The following is a 25,285-nucleotide window of genomic DNA, read 5'->3' as shown; positions in this document are numbered from 1 at the left end:
TAGGAGTGCAGCTGTCTGAGGCCTTGAGGGCCCAGCCCCTGCTCCAGTGTGTCCAGAAGGCAGTGTGTGAACTCAAAAAAGATTATTCTCCAGCTCTAAGATGCAATGTCTGTCCCGCTGGGTTTTGGATTTGCTTGGGGCCTGTTATTCTTTTCTTTTTGCCTATTTCTCCCTTTTGGAATGGGAATATTTGCCTTAATCCTATACTAGCATTGTGTAGACTGTAGGCTTTGGGCTTTTGAGTTGGTGCTGGACCAAGTTAGAATTTTGGGGCTATAAGGATGGAGTGAGTGTATTTTGCATGTGAAAAAGAAATGAATTTTGGGGGGTTGGGGTGGAATGCTAGGGCTTGAATGTTCTCCAGATTTCACGTGTTGGAAGCTTAATTTTCAATGTATAATTTTCTATATTTATATATATATTTTCTTTGAAAATTACTCCGTTTCAGTTGTTCTATTATAAGCAACAGAAAAGAGACAAAGATATGCTGCATTTGAGTTTGTGACTAAAATTTAAACTCACTCTACTTCCTATTAACACTTGTGGGATGTGGTCAAAGGAGCTTGGGAAAGCAGAACTTTACTTCAACTCCAATTCCCCACTCCCTCCCCCGCAACAATTCAGTCTTTGTCATGTAACAGGGCTTATGGAGTTAGTATAATATTTACTTTTAAAAGAAATATGTCAATTTCATATCAAGTTTTTTTGGCTTTTGCATTCAATTTAATAACTGTATTACAATTATTTATAAATATTTACAATATAATCTTGCTCTTCCGGCTATTCTAGCTCCTGTTTTTCCCAGGGCCTGGGAGAACTTTCCTTTTACTGATATAAAACTTTATGGTCTAAACTGACTTACATGACTGTTCATTGTCTTGCTACAAAATCTTATATTTGGATGCAACTACCAAGCCACACATGATTCATTGTTCATCTTTTAGTTTACTCTAGATGAAGAATTCACAAGATTTAAAAAAATGAATACATTATCCCAGAATAAATTTTGGTCTCTGAAGTTTTGGTATCTGTTCTAATAATGAAAATAGTACATTGATGATGAGGTAGAATTTTATAGAAAAAGAATAGTAGGGCTTTTAATGCATGCATTCTCAAGTCTTAAGAGTGTATCTCAACAGGATAAATGCAGATCAACTTTAAAAAAAAAAACTAAAAAAGAGTTTCTTCAGTGTGTCTTAATTCATAATTTTAAAATAGTGATGCATGTGTTGAACATCTTTCTAAGTAGGAATATAGGTAAAGAGACAGACTGATGATAAGGCGGGAAGCCTTTAAAACTGAACACTGAGCAGGGCTGTGGCAACTAGAATAATCACATTCATTGAGATTCTTATTCTTAGTCTGAACTCTTAGAAAGGGCTACTTCATTCCTGATTGTCTGTCTGCCAGGTTCATCTGCTATAATTTCCCAGACATTTATGACTGTTACATTTGTAATGATTTTCCTATGACAAAAGTATGAGAAGCAAAAATTGCACTGCTGTTGGTTAATGAAATAACAGCTGCCTGAGAGCAAATCTTTCTCAGTAGTGGAAATGGGTTAAAAAAAGGAAATAAATATTTACTGAGTTTTCATACTCTGTAGTTGGCACCATACCAAACCCTTAGCAAATATAATGTGTAAAGGAAATTGTTTATGGAGACAGTTTGAGAACTACACTTTAGTCATATGCATCTCAATTAAAATCCAGGCTCTCCTTTGTCTTCCTCTCTCTGTTCTTTGAAGATGCAGATAACTTCTGTATATTCCCACTACTGATGATTTTTTTTTTTAACTTTTATTTTAGGTTCGGGGTACATGTGCAGGTTTCTTATACAGATAAATATGTGTCACAGGAGTTTGGTGTACAGATTATTTCATCACCCAGGTAATAAACATAGTACTTGATCCTTATCCTCCTCCCATCCTCCACCCTCAAGTAGGCCCCAGTGTCTATTGTTCCTTTCTTTGTGTCTATATTTAATCAACACTTAATTCCCACTTATAAGTGAGAACATGTGGTATTTGGTTTTCTGTTCCTGTGTTAGTTTGCTTAGGATACTGGCTTCCAGCTCCATCTAACTTGCTGCAAAGGACACGATCACATTCTTTTTTATGGCTCTGTAGTACTCCCTGGTGTACACGTAGCACATTTTCTTTATCCAGTCCACCATTGATGGGCACTTAGGTTGATTCCATGTCTTTGCCCTTGTGAATAGTGCTATGAATTAACATACGCGTGCATGTGTCTTTATGGTAGAACAATTTATTTAACATATTTCTTTGGGTATGCACTCAGTAATGGTACTGCTGGGTCGAACGGCAATTCTGTTTTAAGTTATTTGAGAAATCCTATGGCCGGGCGCGGTGGCTCACGCCTTTAATCCTAGCACTTTGGGAGAACGAGGTGGGTGGATCACGAGGTCAGGAGATCGAGACCATCCTGGCTAACACGGTGAAACCCCGTCTCTACTGAAAATACAAAAAATTAGCCAGGTGTGGTGGCGGGCGCCTATAGTCCCAGCTACTCGGGAGGTTGAGGCAGGAGAATGGCGTGAACCCGGGAGGCGGAAGTTGCAGTGAGACCGCGCCACTGCACTCCAGCCGGGCCATAGAGTGAGACTCCGTCTCAAAAAAAAAAAAAAAAAAAAAAAAAAAAGGAAATCGTCAAACTGCTTTCCACAATGTCCAAACTAATTTACATTCCCACCAAGAGTGTATAAACATTCCCTTTTCCCCGCAACCTCACTAGCATCTGTTATTTTTTGACTTTTTATCAATAGCCATTCTGACTGGCATGTGAGGGTATCTCGTTGTGGTTTTGATTTGCATTTCTGTAATAAGTGATGTTGAGCATTTTTTCATACGCTTGTTTTGACCACAAGTGTATCTTTTGAAGTGTCTATTCATGTCCTTTGCCCACTTTTTAAAATGGGATTCTTTGTTTTTTTTTTGGCTTAAATTCCTTATAGATTCTGGATATTAGACCTTTGTCAGATGCATAGTTTGCAAATATTTTCTCCCATTCTGTAGGTTGTCTGTTTATTCTGTTGATAGTTTCTTTTGCTGTTTAGAATCACTTTATTTTAATTAGGTCCCACTTGTCAATTTTTGTTTTTGTTGCAATTGCTTTGGCATCAAATCTTTGCCAGATCCTATATCCAGAATAGTATTTCATAGGTTATCTTCCAGGGTTTCTATAGTTTTAGGTTTTATATTTAAGTCTTTAATCCACCTTGAGTTAATTTTTGTATATGGCTACCCAAGATTTTAAGATTTAATAGAACACCAATGATGCCAGATTTATTTTGCTTTCAAGTATAAAATTGTGTTATAATATTGTCCCAATGCCTTCTTAATCTAAACAGACTCCTGACACCCTATGCTTGTCACCAACCCTTCTCCTCCAAATCTGATACACCTGACTTTCTGAGAACCTGTGCTTTAATGAGTAAACTCACACAGCTGCAACATATGCTGCCACCTCCTGGCATCTTTTAAAAAGGTAAAATCTGGTAAGAAAAGAGTTGGTTCAGATGCTCTTTGCAAATATACTACTTGAATATGGCCCTTCATGTACTTATTCTACCTTCTTGCTTAGAGTTATCCACTTTTGGGGAAGCAAAATAATCTTGAGTAGGTCATCTGTTCTCTTAGTATGTCTAACCTGATAGAATTTTGAAACTTTCTGGTGATTCTCTTTTGCCATTTAATATGCAGCAGGGCAGTAGTTGATGCTCATAAGGGAAAAAAAAAAAAAAAAAAAAAACAGATGAACTCTTTGATGAATATAAGTTTTCCTACTATTTATACTGCACATACAAATTTGAGGCAGAAGCCATGACATTCACCTGGAGCACTTGGCCATACTAAGTCAAAATTAAATGAAACATTTCTTGCCACATTACTACATACTTGCTTTAATTTTAATTGAAATGACCCAGTAACATTTGCAATAAGGTAGCTAGCTGCTGGTAAACTATGCCATGCATATGAAAACTTTTAAAATTGTATTACTAGTTCATATAAAATAGAGCAATGCTAATTCACTGGATTAAATGGCTAATTATCTTTAAAGTGTAAACAGGCCAGGTGCGGTGGCTCATACCTGTAATCCCAGGACTTTGGGAGGCCAAGACGGGTGGATCACGATGTCAGGAGTTCAAGACTAGCCTGGCCAAGATGGTGAAACCCTGTCTCTACCAAAAATACAAAAATTAGCTGGGCGTGGTGGCAGGTGCCTATAATCCCAGCTACTCGGGAGGCTGAAGCAGGAGAATTGCTTGAACCCGGGCAGTGGAGGTTGCAGTGAGCCAAGATTGCACCACTGCAGTCCAGCCTGGGCAATAGAGTGAGATTTCATCTTAAAAAAAAAAAAAAGTGTAAACAATCTGAATTGAGGCATTCTTAAAAATGTTACATCAAGAAAAACTTAACACGAGAAGCATGATTGATACATTTTGAATTGTGAATGATAAAAATTCTTGTAATCCATTTGCTTATTGCTCGCTTGAAAGAACAATCAAAAGTAGATTGATCAAGGGTAGTTTTGTTTTTGTTTTTGTTTTGTTTTGTTTTGAGACAGGGTCTCACTCTGTCACCCAGGCTGGAGTGCAGTGGTGCAACCTCTGCCTTCTGGGTTCCAGTGATCCTTCCACCTCAGCCTCTGGAGTAGCTGGGACCACAGGTGTATGGCACAATGCCTGGCTAATTTTTGTATTTTTTGGTAGATATGGGGTTTTACCATGTTGCCCAGGCTGGACTCGAACTCAGCTCAAGCGATCTACTCACCTCAGCCTCCCAAGTGTACTTTTTGCTTTAGTTATTGTTGAATGTCTAGTACCCGCCATAAGGCCTAGCATGTAGTAAGCTCAATGATGTTGATTGAATGAACAATTGATTCCTAGCTCTTTTATTTGTAAAGATGCCCGATTCTTCACATTAATTTATGAAATTGTGTTTAAACTTAACAGTAGATACAACCTTTACAATAAGCAAATGTGTTCTCTTTATATGTTGCTGGTCAAAATGTGGTTCCTGGGTCAGCAGCACTGGCATCACCAAGGAGCTTGTGAGATTTACTGAATCTCAGGCTCTACCCCATACCTACTGAATCAGAATCTGCATTTTAATAAGATCCCGAGGTGATTCATACGCACGTTAGAGTCTCAGAAGCATGGCTTTAAAGGACCTAAGCTGCAATTATTATTTCTGTTTTCCATGTAGCTATAGAATTTATTGTCCCATAGATTTCTGTTTTCCTAAATAAAATTATTCTGTGACCAGACTTCTCACTACTTTCTGACTGAGTCAATGCAAAATAAATTTTTCACATCTTTGTTTCCTTCTTTCTTTTGTAAGATTGCTCAGGCTTAGCAACTGTGTGAATTCCTACTCCTGAGCTGTGAATCAGGGGGCTTTTTATTTTCTTTTTTTTGGAAACGGAGTTTTTGGTCTTGTTGCCCAGGCTGGAGTGCAATGGCGTGGTGTCAGCTCACTACAACCTCCACCTCACGGGTTCAAGCAACTCTCCTGCCTCAGCCTCCCGAGTAGCTGGGATTACAGGCACCTGCCACCACACCTGGCTAATTTTTTGTGTTTTTAGTAGAGATAGGGTTTCATCATGTTGGCCAGACTGGACTTGAACTCCTGACCTCAGGTGATCCAGCCGTCTCAGCCTCCCAAATGGCGTGGTGGCTCACGCCTGTAATCAGGGGGCTTTTTATAAGTGTAACTCCCTTCTAGGGCTCCTTGATTAAACACGTTTTAAATGATTGAACCAGTGGTTGGCTATGAAGACATTACTGCTTATACAGTTTACTTCTTTAAAAGTGTGTTTGTTGCAGTGCAGACTCAGCACTTAAGGGAAGACTTCCTGCCACAAAATATTTGTAACTGCTCCTGAAAGAGAAAGCAATTATCACAAGTCAGTTAGGTCTTAAAACAAAAAATCAAAACAAAATAAAACAAAAACAAACGTTTTACTGAGATCACCCATGTGCAAATTTATGAAGGGGTCGGATCACTTGTTAATTTTATTTTTATCTGCTTTTCACTTAATTGTTATTAACTCAACAGCAAATTTTTTATTAGAAAGAACATTTTGTCTATTTTTAACTCACCTAAAGTTATTAAGATTTTTAGTACAGAAAAGCACTTATGGTGGTTGTTAATTATTCTACTCATCGTAATGAGATGCTTACCTAAAGTAGGTATCTTCAAAGTCAGCTCCTGCATCCAAAGCGTGTGTACCAGCTGCAGGGGAGCTGCAGGTATGCCTGGTATCAGGCCATTCTTTGCCTGAGGAGAGGTCCGTATGTGGGCCTTGAGGCTAACAGCAAGAGAAAGAAAATGCATTTGGAAAAAATAAAGTGCCACCACATGTGCAGGCTTCCATCTTGGTACTTTTCACTCTTTGTAGAAATTGTTTGCTAGAAGGTTGTAAAAAGTCGTGGAAAAAGCCTGGGACTTTGGACTGAGACAGATTCAGGTTCTGTAACTTCGTGAGTACTCTCAGAACTCCATTCTATTTTTTTTTTTTTCTTTTTAACAGTAATAGTTTTGAGCTTTGGGATATTTATTATCTTGTGGTTATTATTTTGTGGTATATTTATTTACTGGTTTATTATTTTCTTTTCTTATGAAAATATAACTAGTGAGGACAAGTGACTTGTTGGTCTATATGCCTGTGTCTAGCATACTGCCTTGCATGTAATAAGTGCTCCCTGTAGATGACTGCATAAATGAAAGAGTGTTTAGGTGTGTACTAATAGTTCAGGCACTACGTGTTAATTCATTCTCATGCTATCCTTGTAATGTAACAATAATTAACACTTACTGTTCCAGACAATGTTCTAGATTGTCAGTGCTTTACACTTAGTAACTCATCTGATGGTTTTTAACAACCATTTGATGCTTGTAAGTAGGTATTAGTGTTATAATTTTCATTTGCAGATGAGGAGACTGAGGAACAAAAAGGTGAAGTTGCCCAAGTTAACACCCATAGACAATTAAGCTAGATTTTGAACCAGGTGGTTTGGCTTCAATATTCATGTCCTTAACCCACCCATATAGAGTGGTTCATCAGTGCTCCCTTTTGTGGGTAAGGAAGTCAAGATTTAGATAGATTCTCCATAATCACACTTTTGAAAGTTGGCAAAGCAGGGAACTGGGCCTGGGATACCCATGTACAGGCTAGAGTTCTTTCCGTGATATCACAGTTCTAGACATTTTATTATGATCCCAGAGACATAGATTTCCAAGGAGAGCCAATTGTCTGTCTCCATTGCCAAAAAGGTCAAGAACATTCATCATGAGGAGTATAGTAAAAACAAAATAAAACTTCCCTATACTTCAGCAAGAAACTTTTACATATAAGCCAGTAATATCCTTTGTGGTTCCGGTCAACACGTCTTAAAAAAAATGTGTAAAGATGTTAGGGAAAGTCTAACAATTACATGGTAAAGGGAAGGCAGAGCTGCTGTGTAAAGGCATATTAGCAAATGAGTGAGTTTCAATTTACGAATACAAGGACTGACAATAAATTCGAACTTGCCTGACATCTAAGAATGACAAAGTATATTACTGGCTTTTAAAATAATCCCAAAGAACCAATGAAGCTTAAAATATTTAAGTTTTTTTTTTTTTTTTTTTTTTTTTTTTATTATACTTTAAGTTCTAGGGTACATGTGCATAAGAGTTTAGGGTAAATGATAAGTTTTAGAGGTTGGATTGTAAGCTAATGGAAATTCCTAGAGCAGTTGGAATGAATTTATGAATGTGTTTTTAAGGTTTTAGATAAGTAAATGGAAACATCACTAATGTGTCATTGCAGAAAATTTGGCTTTATTGTTTGTTTCTTAATTTTTTTAAAAAACATTATGGTTTTTATAGAGACGGGGGTCTCACTATATTGCCCAGGCTGGTCTTGAACTTCTGAGCTCAAGGCATCCTCCCACCTTGGCGTCCCAAAAAGTTGGAATTACAGATCTGAGCCACCATGCCCAGCCTGTTGTTTGGTTTTTGTCCTTGAGATAGACATCTAAGAACTTGGTGTCTGGGATCAAAGGGTCTGAGTTTGAATCTTAGCTCTGCCCCTTACTTGTTATGTGACCTTGAGCAAAGTTTTTAACTTCTTGGTTCCTCAGTTTCTTTATCTGTACAATGGGATACTGATGATCCTCACTTCATAGGTTTAGAGAGAATTAATTGAATTAATTTTAAATGACATTTAATTACATTTTAAGCACATGAAAATGCTTAAAACAGAGACAAGCATATTGTCAGGGCTCAATAAATGTTGGCTGTTACCATTAACTATTGTGAACGCACAGATGGCATGAACTGCCTGCCCTTTGTCCAAGTTAGTAATTCTCTGTTTTAGGAAAATAATGCAGAGGTATTTCAGTAAAAGAACAGGGAAATATCGTTCTCCATACCATGTGGGCACTTCACTATGGAATCCTCTAGTGGTATGTTCAAATTATCTGTGTGGGGTAAACTGCGTTGTTATAACTGTTTCCAATCATTGGCATTTTCTAAGAGAAAACTGGAAAACGGTGCATCTGGCAAAGATGGTGAGAGCTCTCTTATTAAACCTGCGTCTGCTGTGCTACTTCAAGTGATTATATATAAGGCACATGGGAAGGAAGCTGAATCAAGAAAATGACTAGGTAAATACCTAGTAAATGGTTCAAAGGCTGGGCAAAAAATAAACTGTGACTGAGGAGTTACCTTGCTCCTGATTGGGTCAGAAACAAACAAACAAACATGTAGATTATTAATGTCAGGAAATTGATTCTCTTGCATGTAGCAGTGGTCTAGATTTTACTGGAACAATTGGTTAGAAAGTAGAAACCAGTTCATATAAAATAAATTCCAGTGTGTGCTTCAGACAACAAAGAGAACAAAAATGCCTGACCTCTGTTACAAAGGCTGCAACTCCAAAATAACTTCAAAAACACTGTAAGTTTAATGAGGAAAACATCCAATTTTGTTGATAAAACAAAAAAATTGGATGATTGTGCTTAGACCTTTTCTGAATGACTGAAGAATTCTGTATACTTACATATATTATGAATTGGTCAAAAAAAGCTGTGAAAAATTGGAGAAACTCATACTGTCGTGTATTTGTATTGTAAATAGGCTCAATTCTTTCAAAACTCCATTGATACTGTGTAACAAAAATTATAAAAATGCTTCATACATGTTCACTGAATTGTATTACTAGACATTTGTTTTAATCAAACAATTTTTTTTCTCTCTCAACGAAGACTCCCTCCTTGACAAAACTTTAGTTATGCTTTTGAGTCCTCTTCTCAACAGCTCTGACCTTGGCTTTCTGTGTGCCTGTCCTGTTCTTGCATAGCCCAGTTCAGTAAAAATCTGTGCCCTCCCCCTGTCCCACTGATACTGGGTCACCCTTGATATATAACCAAGTTCATCCCCTACCTTTGATTTATAAGTCCTTGGCCCACCTTTAGCAAGAATCCTGTTAGGTCAGTTTAGCAAGAATCCTCCTACCTTGATGTCTCCTCTTAGTAATTTTCCATCTACTGATCCCCTCACTCTGTTCCTTGGTTATAAACAGTCTTGAATAAGGTTTTCCTTACTGTCTTAATGAGTGCCAGAATAATTACACACACACACACACACGTATGATTATATAATTCTCTCTCTCTAATATATATACATATATTGGAGAGAGAACTAAAAGTGCAGTCTAAATATTTAATAGGAGGTGATTGACTAAATGAATTAAAAATTATAATATTTGAAATAGTATGCTGGCATTAATAGTCATCGACAATAGTATGCTGGCATTAATAGTCATCGACAATAGTATGCTGGCATTAATAGTCATCGACAATAGTATGCTGGCATTAATAGTCATCAACATTCATAGAATGCCATTTTCCATACTGTACTAAGTGCTTCACGTGCTGGGCCTCCGAAGGAACTGAAAGCTACCAGGAACCTAAAGCAGCAGTGCTCTCCATCTCATGTCTTGCTTTATTCTTCTCTTCAGCAGTGGCTTCCTCTGCTCCTCAGATCTCAGGGCAGATAACATGGCAGCTGCACATTTTTATTGAGGAGTAGACTTTTCTCCTTTTGTCTCCAGAAGGGAGCAGTATTGAAGTTGTAGGAGCCAAGGTAAAACTCTTCCTTTGCCCTCTGAAGGTTTGCTGAACAATCGACTGACAAAAGGCAGATTAATAGGAGAAATGGCATCCAAATTTATTTGTGTGCACAGGAGAAAAACCACAGAGTGATTACCCAGTATCCCAGTGGGTAACTGGGGAAGGGAAATGGAAAAGTGTGGATGATTTTTGGAGCGTAGTAACTGATTTTCAGGGGAATTCAATGGGCTTGGAGAACATATAATGGCCTGGGGCAAAATCCATTGGACTTGAAGAACCTACGATGGTTTGTGACAAAAGTCTGTCCAGGTTTGTTGACAGACTTCAGCTTTTCTTCCTGTGATATTAGTTCAGTTAATAAAAACTCAAGGAAGAAAACAGAGGTCATTGTTTCCTTTATTGCCAGGTCTAGACTTCAGGCAGAAAAGGGATCTTCGGAAAACAACTTCATCTTGTGCTTTGAGAGAGACAGGATTGAGCGAAAGGAGGTAGGGGGAAGGTCAAAGAAATCTTAAGGCTGCTTCTTCAGTGCAGCACATCACAGTGCCATGTTTTGGTTTCTGAACCCCAACAGATGAAACAATTCCATCCTTCTCCCTATTCCTGTGACATGTTCCTCCTCATAGGAGGAGGACTGGTTTATGTTACTGGTGACATCAAGCAATACACTGAGGTTTGCTAATTAATGATGAGGTCATGGCTTCAGATTGTGGGTGGCACAGTCCAATGTCTCTCTTGTCTTTTGTTAATTCGTGGACCTGTGTTGCCACTTGTCCTTTGTCTCCTGGTAGTAACTAGACCAGACCAAAGATGGTCTCTGGCAAGCTCAGTTTAGTTTCTAAGCCCAATAATAGGTTACTAGATCAATTGGAACCTGCGCTGTGGGCCCAGAGAAAATTATTTCATGAGAATAATTCATTTCAGGCGAGGTCTTCATTTCAGGAGAGACCTCAGCCCAAAGTTGTGTGCCCCAACAGGAGTTAACAAAGCTCTTAGTTTGGGGATTGTTTGATTTTGCCTGACCCATATTGCTCGGTCTGTACTTTGCTCTGTAAACAGAACAAAGGCACTCATCCTTTCTCAGGTGTTAGAATACTACAAAGGGAAGAAGGCAGTGGTGTGCCAGCAAATTGGCTGTCTATGTGGAAAAAGACTGGATTTGTAACAGCTGCTGATTTTTCTAATGTAGGTACTTTCACCACGGTCTATTTCCAACTCCCAGTGATTTGACAACTGCTTATGGATGAAGTTCCTCAGTTCTGATCATCAGCTCTCTGAGTGTGCTCCAACAAAGTTGCAAAGCGAGTCATTAAGCTTCGTCCACCACAGTGAGAACAACTTTTCCTCAATCCATTTCCCAACCCCTGGGGAAATTTCTGAGCGGCCCACCTTGTCTATTAGGCTTCTTTCCCTAGTTTTATCAGGTATGACCAGGGAACCATGACTACATCATAGAAACATGGTTGTTAGGAGTCTGCGATAATAGATCAGGGGCAAATTTAGAGGTTAATGTGTGCTGGAATAACGTCCCAGTCATAGGTTGGGTCTCTCCAAAGCAGAGCCTAAGACAAAGACTTATGTACAGGAAGTTTACTTAGAAATATGATTCTGGAAAGCAGAAGTGCAGAACCAAGAGGAAAGGAAAGACAAAATAAAGATGCATTATTAACTTCTACAAATCTGACCCCTCTGTCAATGTGAGTTATTGAAAGAGTAATCTCCTCAAATAACACATAGTAAGAAATGAACTGGGAGTTGCCAGTCCACTGGAGCTTGAGAACAAATCCAATGCAGATGAAGGTAGAGCTAAGAGAGGTGCACAAACCAATCCCAGTGACATCACTTGAATCTCTGGATTGAGATATGCTGTATGTACCATTCCCCCTTCTCCAGTTTTGTCATGTGAACCAGTTCATTTCTTTGTTGTCTAAGCCAGTTTGAATCACGTTTTCTGTCATTTGCAACCAAAGTGTTCCAACTGCTATACTTCCACAATAAAAAGCTCACATTGTATTCTGGTTGTTAGTGTCTTCTCCAATAGATTGCCACCTCCTTGAGTTAAGGCCCTATGCATCTTATTTAACTTGCATCTCCAGCATCTAACAAAGCACCTGGCATGTAGTAGAAGCTCAATGCATGTTGGATTGAAGGAATATGTTACATTAATTTGACATCTGTAATCCTGATCATTTCTAGTCTCATCAATGCTTTCTTAAAGAATGTAAGTGGGTTAAATTTTTTTGTGAAGGGAAGAAAAGAAGATACAAATTTGCCAGAAAATGTGATAAAATGCATTTACTTAGGGGAAAAAAAGAGGCTGGTTATGTGAAAGAGTTAACATTGTAAACATAATAAATATCCTTAGACCGTTTTTTCCTTGTTGACTATAATACAACTAAAATGTTAATGAAGGTACAGTTATAATTCACTCATTTACTGTACCTAACCTAAGGAAATTTTTTTCTGACTTTTTTTATTCCTAAGGGAAGAATCTCTATATAAAATGAAGACCTAGCAAGGAGAAAATGTCTTGATGTTGATAATCTTGTTTAGCCTAAAAGAGTTACCATGAACAATTATGAGCTTATTGATTAGAAACTCACAAAATAAAAGCTTATTCATAACCTACTTCATACTTTTATATTAAGACTACACTACTTCTTCCCCTTAATTGAAATCCTTTCAGAATGAGAATCTATGAAGTGGAAAGTTCAGGAAGTCAATAATTTAATCTAACTATCCATCATACTATCTGCATTTTTTTGCACATAGTTTGCTGAATGAGCACTTAAAGCAAACTTAACATAATATATTTAAATTATACATAATCTTCCAAATTGAATTGTGAAGCCATTATCTGGGATTCTTACCATATAACTTTACTATTGTTAAGAAACTCATGGAAGTTGCAAGTCCTATTCAAATATATTTCTCTAGAACCCAACATTTAGAAAAACAGAATGCAGATTTAAAAAGAATAATATTATCATTAATAATACAAATGTTAAAATCTTAATATTTGGAGGTCTACAGTAAATTTTAAGCAAACTACAAACTCTATTTCCCTTCAGAACCCCAAATCCTGATATTCTCACTAAGCCAAACATTAGCAGCTAGTATATTTCAATCCTTAAGTAACCCCTTGCCTTAGACTAATGACAAGATTTCAAAAAAAAATTTTTTTTGTAGTCAAAATTCCAGATTCTGAATCAATAGAAAAGAAAACAAAAATTTCATCCTCCTTGCTTTATAGTAGGATCCAGAAATCAGAAGCAAATTAAGTGTGATAGAGCAGTTCATGGTTCTTTCTTACCAGATAAGGGACTGACATGACAACATTGGCTTCCTCTAGGCTTGACAATGCCTGGGTTTCTCTGGGTGCATGTGTGGCTGTATCTGTGTACAGACTATTCTGAAGGCTGAGCAGATGATTTGCAGATGTATTGCAGACATATACAAGATTGGAATGCATCAATCATGACTCTGCATTTCTATAATGTGTGTCTTTATCCTTAAATGTTCACTCTATGTTTTCCTCTTCCATGAACCTTTCTGAAATAAAGTCTTTCTTGATTAATTTCCTTTAAAATCATTTATGTTAATTAGGGAAATTATTAAAATCTGAAAAAGCCCTAATGCTATGATTCTGTAATGTGAATTTGAGGTTAGAACATTTTAAATTAATGAATCTCTGGTAAAAATGAAATATTTTACCTCCTCTGTAATTAATAAAATTTCATTGCAGGATTAAGTAGGTATCTGGTCGGATAGAGAAAAGACAACTTTAAAATCTAATGTCTTCTCTTGATTTATTAAGAACCCTTCCTTATTTTTTTCTTCCTCCCTCCCTTTGACCGTTCCTTCCTTTCTCTCTCCTACCCTTCCTCTGCTTCCTCTGCACTTTCATCTCCGCCTCCCTCCTTACCCTCTTTGTCTGTGTCTTTTTTCTTTTTTAAAAAAGATGATCTCAGTTTGGAATAAACATTCTTGCGAAATAGGCCAGGAATTTTGCCAAGCTTAGTGTGTACATGTCAGCTGTTTTCTGGAAAATAATTGCACCATGTGACAATGTCTATTATTTTAATTAGTACTGAGGAATGCCTCCAAGATATTTCATCAGGTCAGTATTTCTTACACAGGCAATGGCTTTTTATTTCCTGATGTGCTGATTAAGCAGATAAATGACATTTTGACATCCTGTATAGGTGAACAAAATAACTGCTATAATTAATAAGCCAGAACTCAAAGAAGTAGTAAACCATTCTCCATGTGTACAAAAGGCTTTAGGACCTGCAGCCTGAGGAAGTTGAAGTATTCAAATTACCCAAAGGAAATGTTAACCCAACTCTATAAGAATAGGAAGGCCACTCTCAGGGAAGGCCTTGACATGTCTTGGCAGCTCAAAGTGCTTTGTTATACAGTCTCTAAGGTTTAGCTAGTCATCTGGGATCTGTTGCATTTCCAGAATACTTGCATGTTTGCATACTAAATTCAAGAAGTATTAATTTCAAGATCTGAAAAAAAGAGTCACTTTGTAAAACTGTATGGGGAATACACATTCAGAAATTCGTGAACCTGAAAACAAAAGTGTGTTTAATAGTGATAGAGGTGGTAGGGTGGGGAACAGAAGGATTATTTCCTCTTTCCACAGCTGTTCTCCAACATTACTGCAGGGTGAACTAAAGATTAGAATAAGAAGTGTTCCTCTGAAAAGGAAAATATTTAATAATTATTATGCTATGTCAAATTGTAATGATGGGATTTGGGGATATAACAAAATACACATTTGTATACTGTTTTTGTCTGTCTTCTGTGTGAGTAAAGGTGATTAGTCAGTTTTATTGTGAGATTTTATGGAGGCTGGGAGGCCACACTCCTATGGGTAGACATCATCTCTGGTCAAGGGAGTGCTAATCCCTGAGGTCAGCCACTCTGAGAAGAGGAGATTCTCAGCCAGGAACTAGACCAGCATTGGTTGGAAGAAGAAATTCCCCTCTTGGAACTGGACTAACATTGGTTGGAAGAAGAAATTCCCCTGTTCTTCTGGGTCTTAATCTCTTTATCTAAAAAATTCAGAGACACTGTGCTTGTACTTATGAGAGGTGGTGTGTTAGGCCATTTTTGTGTTGCTATAAATACCCAGACTGGGTAATTTATAAAGAAAAGAGGGTTAATTGGCTCATGGTTCTGCAGGCTGTACAAGCATAGCACCAGCATCTTGGCTTGGCTTCTTGGGGGCCTCAGGGAGATTTGCAAGCACATCACATGGCAAGAGTGGGAGCAAGGTGCAGGGAGGTGCCCTACACTTTTAAATAACTAGATCTTGTAAGAACTTACTCACTATCACAAGGATGACACCAAGACATGATGGATCTGCCCCATGACCTGAGCACCTCCCAGTAGGCCCCACCTCCAACCTTGGTGATTACATTTCAATATGAGATCTGGGGAGGACAAATATCCAAATCATATCCGGTGAGTTCTACGATAGTGCCTGTCACTCATTTGGATGCTAGAGCCTTGATTCAGCCAGGCTTCAAGGAGTGCACATCATGATGTGTGAGCTATATTATCTATGTAAAGAATGACATTGCTCAGTTTACACTCAGTATTTTTAAATGTCACATTTCCCTACTATTTGTCTGGTTCATCCCTCCATTCCTTAGTATGGACAAGAAGTTCTACATATATATATGTTTTAAAGACAGGGTCTTGATCTGTCACCCAGGCTGGAGTGCAGTGGCACAATGACTGGTTACTGCAGCCTTGACCTCCTGGACTCAAGCGATCCTCCCACCTCAGCTTATTGAGTAGCTGGGACCGCAGTTGTGTGTCACCACTCCTGGCTAGTTTTCCTGTATTTCTTGTAGAGACGAGGTTTCACCATGCTTCCCAGGCTGGTCTCAAACTCTTGAGCTCAAGCAATCCACATGCCTCAGCCTCCCAGAGTGCTGGGATTACAGGCATGAGCCACCACCCCCAGCAGAAATTCAATTTTAATATAATAAATTGTCAGGGGACACCCTGTCCCCTTTGGATTGCATGAGAAACCTAGGCCTCACTCACCCAGAAAAATGGGGAGAAGCTCCCATGCAGTCTATATTGTTGCTATCAGTTTTTATTGCCCAGGATGGTCCTGCAGTCCAGGCAAAGAGAGGAGGTATTGTCTGTGATTTCCTCTCTTGTGCTAAACCTAGTCACAGAGATTTCTGCTGAGGCTCCCAGGCCCACAACCAGGGCCCAGGCTCCCATGGTGCATTCTATATATGATATTCTGCCATATCTAGGGGGCCTACGTTTGGGTCTTTTCTTTCCAGCTTTATTGAGTTATAATTGACAAATAAAAATCATATAGACTTAGGGTATACAATATGATGTTTTGATACACTTATATATTGTGAAATGGTTACCACAATCAAGATAATTAACATATTCATCACCTCACATAGTGACCATTGTGTGTGTGTGTGTGCATGGGTGTGTGCGTGTGTGTGTGTGGTGAGAACACTTAAGATCTCCTCCTTTGGCAAATTTCAAGTATACAGTACATTAAGTATAGTCACCATGCTGTACATTATATTTTCAGAATTTATTCATCCTACATATCTGAAACCTTATACCCTTTGGCCAACATCTTCCCCTTTTGCCCATCCCCCAGCCCCCGGCAACCACCTCTCTATTCTCTACTTTCGTGAAATCAACTTGTTTATATTCCACATATGAGTATTTATAATCATGTAGCATTTGTCTTTATGTGTCCGGCTTATTTCACTTAGCATAATGCTTGCCAGGTTCATCTTTGTTGCTGCAAAAGGCAGAATTTCCCTCATTTTTAATGGCTGAATAGTATTCCATTGTGTATAATACCACATTTTCTTTATCCATTTATGGGCACTTAGGTTGATTTTATATCTTAGCTATTGTGAATAATGTTGCAATGAACATACATGTGCAGATATCTCCTTGAGATACTTATTTCATTTCCATTGGATACATACCCAGAAGTGGGATTACTGGATCATATGGTAGTCCTATTTTTAGTTTTTTGAGGAAACTCCATACTGTTTTTCATAATAGCTGTACCATTTTACATTCCTATAAATGGTGTGCGAAAGTCTCATTTTTTCTAAATCCACCAGAATTTGTTATCTTTAGACTTTTCGATAATAGCTTTTTTTTTTTTTGAGACAGAGTCTCTCTCTGTCACCCAGGCTGGAGTGCAGTGGCGTGATCTCAGCTCACTGCAACCTCTGCCTCCCGGGTTCAAGCAATTCTCCTGCCTCAGCCTCCCAAGTAGCTGGGATTACAGGTGCCCACTACCATGCCCAACTAATTTTGGTATTTTTAGTAAAGATGGGGTTTCACCATGTTGGCCAGGACAGTCTTGATCTCCTGAACTTGTGGTCCACCCGCCTCGGCCTCCCAAGTGCTGGGATTACAGGTGTGAGCCACCGTGCCCAGCCTATAATAGTCATTTTAGCAGTTGCGAGGTGTTATCTCATTATGGATTTGGTTTATATTCCTTTGATGATTAGTAATGCTGAGCATTTTTTCATATACCTGTTGGCCATTTATACTTCTTTGAGAACTGTTTATTCAGGTCCTCTGCCCATTTTCGTATTGGGGTTTCTTGTTTTTACTGTTGAGTTGTTTGAGTTTCTTACATATTTTGGATGTTAAGCCCTTATCAGATATATGATTTTCATTTATTTTCTTTTTTTTTTTTTTTTTTTTTTTTTTTGAGACGGAGTCTTGCTCTGCCACCCAGGCTGGAGTGCAGTGACCGGATCTCAGCTCACTGCAAGCTCCGCCTCCCGGGTTTACGCCATTCTCCCGCCTCAGCCTCCCGAGTAGCTGGGACTACAGGCGCCCGCCTCGTCGCCCGGCTAGTTTTTTTTTTTTTTGTATTCTTTAGTAGAGACGGGGTTTCACCGTATTAGCCAGGATGGTCTCGATCTCCTGACCTTGTGATCCGCCCGTCTCGGCCTCCCAAAGTGCTGGGATTACAGGCTTGAGCCACCGCGCCCGGCCCATTTATTTTCTTTAAATGAAATGTTTTGTCTTTACTTTGTTGTTTCTTTTGCTGTGCAGAGCTTTTTAATTTAATCCAACCCCACTTGTCTATTTATGTTTTTGTTGCCCATTCTTTTATTTATTTATTTTTATTTTTTGAGACGGAGTTGCCCAGGCTGGAGTGCAATGGCATGGTCTCAGCTCACTGCAACCTCTGCCTCTCAGGTTCAAACAATTCTCCTGCCTCAGCCTCCCGAGTAGCTGGAATTACAGGCACCTGCCACCACACCTGGCTAATTTTTGTATTTTTAGTAGAGACGGGGTTTCACCACGTTGGCCAGGCTGGTCTCAAACTCCTGACCTCAGGTGATCCATCCACCTTGGCCTCCCAAAGTGCTGGAATTATAGGCACAAGCCACCATGCCTGGCCTTTGTTGACCATGCTTTTGAGGTCATATAGTAAAACAAAAAATCATTGCCCAGAGCAATGTCAAGAAGCTTTCACCTGTTTTCTTCTAGTAGTTTTATAGCTTCAAGTCTTTAATCCATTTTGAGTTGATTTTTGTATATAGTGTGAGATAAGAGTACAATTTTATTTTTCCGCATGTAGATATCCAGTTTTCCTGATATCATTTATTAAAGAGACTATCCTTTCACAAACACGTGTTTGGCACCTTCGTAGTTGACCATAAATGCATGGATTTATTTCTGTACTCTTTATTTTGTTTCCTTGGTTTATATGTCTGCTTTTATGTTAGTACCATACTGTTTTGATTACTGAAGCTTTATGATATATTTTGAAACCGGGAAATATGACGCCTCCAGCTTTGTTCTTGCTCAAGATTGTGTGGCTATTCAGGGTTTTTTGTGATTTCATATGAATTTTAGAATTGATTTCTCTATTTATGTAAAAATGCCATTGACATTTTGATAGGAATTGCACTGAATCTGTAGATTGCTTTTGGTAGTGTGGACATTTTAACAATATTGATATTCACATGGGATATCTTTCTTTTTTTTGTTTCTTCTTGAATTTCTTTCATCAGTGATTTATAGTTTTCAGTGTAAAGATCTTTCTGCTCTTTGGATACATTTCTTCCCAAGTATTTTATTCTTTTTGTTGATTTTGTAAATGGGGATTTTTTAGAATTCTTTTTTGTTCGTTTATTGTTAGGTATAAAAATGCAACTGACTTTTGTATATTGACTTTGTATTCTGAAACTTTACTGAATTTGTTTAATAGTTTAATACTTTTTTTGGTGGAGTTGTAGGGCTTTTTCTATATAAGATTATATCATTTGCAAACACACAATTTTACATCTATGTTTGTAATTTGGATGCTTTTTATTTATTTTTTTGACCCATTTCTCTAGCTCTGATTTCCAGTACTATGTTAAATATAAGTAGTGATAGTGGACACCCTTACTCTATTCTTAATCTTTGCAGAAAAGCTTTCAACTTTCATCATTGAGTATAATGTTATTTACAGGTTTGACATTTATGGTCTTATTGTGTTGATGTACTTTCTTTCTCTGCCTAATTTGTTGATAGTTTTTATGATGAAAGGATGTAGTGTTTTGTCAGATACTTTTTCTGCATTTATTGTGTCAGATACTTTTTCTGCATTTATTGAGATGACTATATGATTATATGATTTTTATCCTTCATTCTGCTAATGTGGTGGATTACATTGATTGATTTACATATGTTGAACCATCTTTGCATGCCAGGGATAAATCCCACTTGATTGTGGTATGTGATCATTTTAATGTATTGTTGAATTCAGTTTGCTAGTATTATTTTTGTTGAGGATTTTTGCATCTACATTAATCAGGGATATTGGCCTGTGATTTTTTAAAATAATGTCTTTGTCTGGCTTCAGTACAGGGTAATGTTGGTCTCATGAAGTGATTTTGGAAGTGTTTCCTTCTCTTCAATTTTTAGAAGAGTTTGAGAAGAATCAGCATTAATTCTTCTTTAAATGCTTGGTAGAATTTACCAGTGAAGCCATCAGGTAATGGGCTTTTCTTTGGTGGGACATTTTTTTTTTTTTTTTTTTTTTATCAGTATTTCAACTTTCTTACTTGGTATTGGTCTGTTCAGAGTTTCTATTTCTTCCTAATTCTGTCTTGGTAAGTTTTATGTTAAAAAGAATTTATCCATTTCTTCTAGGTTATCCAGTTTGGTGTGCAATTGTTCATAGTAGCCTCATTACCTTTCACCTTCTGTGGTATTAATTAACTAATTATTTTTTCACTTGTAATTTTATTTGAGTATTCTCTTTTTTCTCTTGGTTAGTCTAGCTAAAGGTTTGTCGATTTTGTTTATCTTTTCAAAAAACAAACTTTTAGTTTGTTGATCTTTTCTATTGTTCTTCTAGTCTCTATTTCATTTATTTCTGCTCTAATCTTTATTATTTCCTTTCTTCTACTACCTTTGGGTTTGGTTTGTTCTTTTTTTTTTTTTCCTAGTTCCTTGATGTATAAAGTTAGATTGTTTATCTGAGAACTTAACTTTTTCTTAATGTTGGCATTTGTTGCTATAAACTTCTCTCCTAGAACTGCTTTTGCTGCATCTGGTAAGTTTTGGTATGTTGTGTTGCCATTTTTGTTTGTCTCAAGTTATTTTAAAAAATTTCTTCTTTGACCCTTTGGTTGTTCAGGAGTGTTGTTCAATTTGGGGGTGACGTTTTGGTCACCATCTGTTTGGGAGCTGGTGGGAACATGCAGCCTGGTCCTCCCTCTTCCTCTTGGAGGACTCTCGTACTTGGGCTCAGCCATTTACCCCTCCACCCATTGTGACAGGTGCCTTTTCAAACAATTTAGCCCACTTGCCTAATGCACCTTCCCAAAGTTCCAATTTTCTGCGTGTGTGTGAGGAGAGGGTTATTGGTGAGGGTCACTTCTACATATTTTTAGTTCCAAAGCACAAAAAGGCTATTTTCTTCCCACCTTCCACCCCTCAATGCTATCTTCAAGGGAATCAAATTCTATCAGGACTCAAGGTTTCCGAGATAAAGTTTTTTCTTGTGAGGAATTAGAATCATTCCAGGGAAAGGACATGGTTTAACTTTCTCCCAGTGAGTACTCAAAAATCAAGGGGATAGTTAAATATTTTTACATATTAATCATAAAAACTATCAGGAAACTAGTTCTGATAGAGTTAATGTAATTCTGTTTCTATCAAGCTATCTATAGTTATTCCTTTTTATTTAGTGAAGTCTTATTTAAATATGTTAGCTCTGTTGTAGTTTTGCTTGCTGGTGTTAAAGGCAGGACCTGTGTCCAAAAATGGGCTAGGATATTAAAGGTAAATGGAGATTCCTTTACTTCTTGTCTCAAACCTACCTAATAGAGGCAGATGTCAGAAGCAAGAGCCAAAGGAGAAATTAATACGTTAACTAGAGGTGGGGCTTCATGCTACTGCTAACGTTTTTTGTGTGTCTGGTGATCCTTTGACAGTTTTGGAAGATCTGGAATTTGTTTATATTAAGAAAAAGACAAATTTCTATACAAAAGCCATGGCTGTGTTGGATGTTGATATATGATGTAGCACTTGCTGTTTGCAACTAGGAAAACCTCCTGAAGAATGCATCTTGGATTTGTATTTCAGGATGGCATAGAGTATTTCTTTCTGAGTATTTCTTTCTGATTGCCAGGGTAAATTAGAAAGAACCCTTAGCCTCAGAAGCAGGATGAAAGGGAGACAGAATGAAAGTCATAGCCCTCCCCTGCCAATATTTTTCTTTAGCCATTGAAGACTGTACATAAATGAACCTAAGCTGACTAGTTGCATAAATTTCTCATTGTTTTTTCTGCCTCTAAGTCTTTACTTAGTAAAATTTTGTTAATTAGTAATTATATAGAACCAATACAGTTGAATCCTACTGTGCTAATCACAGGACTTTCGTGGAAGAAGAAAAAAATTGGTGAGATTCTTTTGCCTAGGTTGAGCATGCTAATAAAGGAAGCAAGTAGTTATTTTAATATTTTGCTTCTGTTTGAGAAATAAATGATGATTAAAAGCATACTTTTTAATGCATTTTGTTACAAAGCATATTATTTTAAAAACTGTAGTTTTTTTTTTTTTTTTTTTTTTTTTTACTTTTGAACAAAGTTATACCATAAAAAATAGATACTGCCTTTGAACGTGAATAAACAATTTTAAAGGGAAATATACTGCCATCTAGTGTTTAATTTTCAGAATATCTGAATTACTGTATTTAGAAATATTTATAACACTGGTAGTACCACATGGTGGCACTATGGACACGTACATTAAAGGGACAACACCAAATTTATGGGCTATTTGTTTTATCTTGGTTCATAAGTGTTTGTTAAATGTGGCAAATACATTATTTTCCTTTTCAGATTAGCACGTTGTATTTTCTAAGAAAACCTTACATATTTTTGGTACTGCTCTTTTTTTTTTTTTGAGACAGAATCTCTGTCGACCACGCCGGAGTGCAGTGGTGCGATCTCAGCTCACCGCAAGCTCCGCCTCCCGGGTTCACGCCATTCTCCTGCCTCAGCCTCCCTCAACCTCCCGAGTAGCTGGGACTGCAGGCGCCCGCCACCTCGCCTGGCTATTTTTGGATGTTTAGTAGAGACGGGGTTTCACCGTGTTAACCAGGATGGTCTCCATCTCCTGACCTGGTGATCTGCCGCCTCGGCCTCCCAAAGTGTTGGGATTACAGGCATGAGCCACCGCGCCCCAGCGGGTACAGCTCTTTAAATTTTCGTAAGTCATAAAAAAACTTGAATACCTTTAGATTTAATTCCTAGTTTTTTTAAGTTTTAGGGCTTTAAATACTTCAAACTATATTGTCCTTTCACCTCTTTCCCTTCCTTATTCATATAACTATAACCGAAACCAGCTTCAACATGGAGAAAAAGGTTTAAAACATTCGCACAAATACTAAGTGCAAATGTACAACACATTTCCCACATAATCTAAAAGAAAAAAGAAAAACAACTCAGATGAAAGTATCTTATAACAGGGCTCTTTGTATTTAGGAAGTGCGCTGGTGGTGGGGACAACTTCTGTTTTAAGTGCTAAATCCAGTGGGAAAAATTTGCCTCCTCACAAGAACATTTGCCTGAGACTATGATTCATTACAAAAGGACACAGAGCTTTGGGTTCAGAAAATAAAGAATGCTGCTTATGGAAAATGTTGTAATTTATTATGTCAGCATGCTTCGGGTTTCACTTTGCTTTTGGTATCATCAAATGTTGTAGTAGTAACTGTACGAAATGAAATTCATTCTATTTACTCTAATAAGCAGATTCTTGAAGAAACTGCTCTCATAAGCTGAGGTTCCTTATGATTCTGCAAGGAAGAGAAGACTAAAACAAATCACCGTCTGAAAACATAGAAGCTGGCTAAAATAAGCATTGAACACTAAGCACTTCAAAACATCAAGTAAAATTTTGGCAGTTAGTATCCCATAATGTATATGATCTATATCTATCACATAAATATAACATATACATACATAATATCTAGTATAGTGTTTGCAGTTTTGTAAGTCTAATATATTACAAGATGCTTAAGATGTAATTATAATGATTTTGTCTAAACACATTTGCTAGTGAAACAGGAAGACTAATTGCCAAAATACTTCTTTGGTGTGTTCAGTCATCAGTGGTTATCAAGATTTTAAAAACTTGTGAGAAATGAGTTCCAAGAGCTTAATCCAGAGTAATACAAGTTTACTTGTTTTGCTCAGCTTTCTTTATCATCCTCTTTGGCTTCTATTCCAAATCTTCATCATTTTCCTCAACATTTAACTGCCAATGTTCTCAGTAAACCACCTTGTTTCTTTTTTGGTTTCTTTTTTCTTTCTTTTTTTCTCTCTCTCTCTTTTTTTTTTGTTTTTTGTTTTTTGGAGGGGGGGATGGAGTCTTGCTCTGTCACCAGGCTGGAGTGCAGTGGTGCGATCTTGGCTAACTGCAACCTCTGCCTTTGAGTTTCAAGAGATTCTCCTGCCTCAGCCTCCCAAAACCCACCTTGTTTCTTACTTGAGAAAGTTATGGTCATCCATCAATTGTCAGCCCTGCCCAGCACTTACTAATATATAGACACTTTCTTAACTCCTTTCCACGTATTTGGAGGATGATGTGTCCTTCTAGCACAAAGTCAAGCCCTCTCCTGGAGCCCTTGATTCCATTTGTTTCCTTCCCATCTCCATTCCTGGAATGTTGCTTCATCAGTCATTCCCTCTCTGTTCTAATCTTCCACCTTAGCCCTTCTGTTGGTGCCAATCCTGAGTCCATACACCCCAAAGCTCTCTCATCCTTAAAGAATGAACAAACAAAATACCCCGAAACAGCAAAAAATAAATTCTCATGACCAAAAAACAAAATGAACACAGCAAACAGAAAATCAGCCTTTTGTTGACTACAAATTCTCCTTTGTCTTTCATTCCATCTTTTTTCTTCTTGTTTGTCCATGAGTTGCCACTACTTTTCCACTCCCTTTTCACTCCTTAACTGACTCGTCTCTAATTTTCTCTCCCACCACTAGACTGAAACAATTTGTGAACGTTGCCAATAATCATTTTAACTCATCTTATTGACCCTACTTGCCAGATTTGGGAAAATTGGTCACAACATCTTCTTGAAACTGTTTGATGTTTGCGGCTTTCTGATAATCTCTTCTTGGTCTTCTCCTACTCTGCTCATTTCTTAATTTTTTTTTTTCCTATTTGATTCTCAGATTTTCCCTCTTCTCCCTATACATCAAAAAAATTTAAACCCAGGTTCTTTAGTGATCCACAGACTTCCTGAAATTCTGTGCAAAAAGTTGGGTGTTTGATTATGTGTAATTTTCTAATAAGAAAGTCCATAGTTTATAGCTATGCTTGAAAGCATTAATATCTCTCCAAAGTGTAATAGCCGTTGTTCTATGTGGTCTTCCAAGGCAATCTTGGCAATTAATTTAATCTTTTAAACAACTGACATATATCAAGAGCATACTAAGGAAAAGTATAGTAATTTTCTTAAGTAACCCTCAATTAGGTATGAGAATCTTCACTTTACAAATCAGAAAATGGAGGCATAGAGAGGTGACTTGGCCTAGGAGACGTAGTACATAGGTAGCCGTTATCGTTTTAATTGTCTTTTATTTGCT

General features: G+C 37.6%; 1 pseudogene; it reads right to left on the bottom strand.

The window, feature by feature from the left end:
• Positions 1-25,285, bottom strand: part of LOC104662328 — a 98,258-nt pseudogene that overhangs the window by 7,428 nt on the left and 65,545 nt on the right.

The sequence above is a fragment of the Rhinopithecus roxellana genome, chromosome 2 (genome assembly GCF_007565055.1).
Source record: "Rhinopithecus roxellana isolate Shanxi Qingling chromosome 2, ASM756505v1, whole genome shotgun sequence".
Lineage (NCBI taxonomy): Eukaryota > Metazoa > Chordata > Mammalia > Primates > Cercopithecidae > Rhinopithecus > Rhinopithecus roxellana.
The sequence above is the reverse complement of the archived record's forward strand: the minus strand, read 5'-3'. Positions and strand labels throughout refer to the sequence as shown.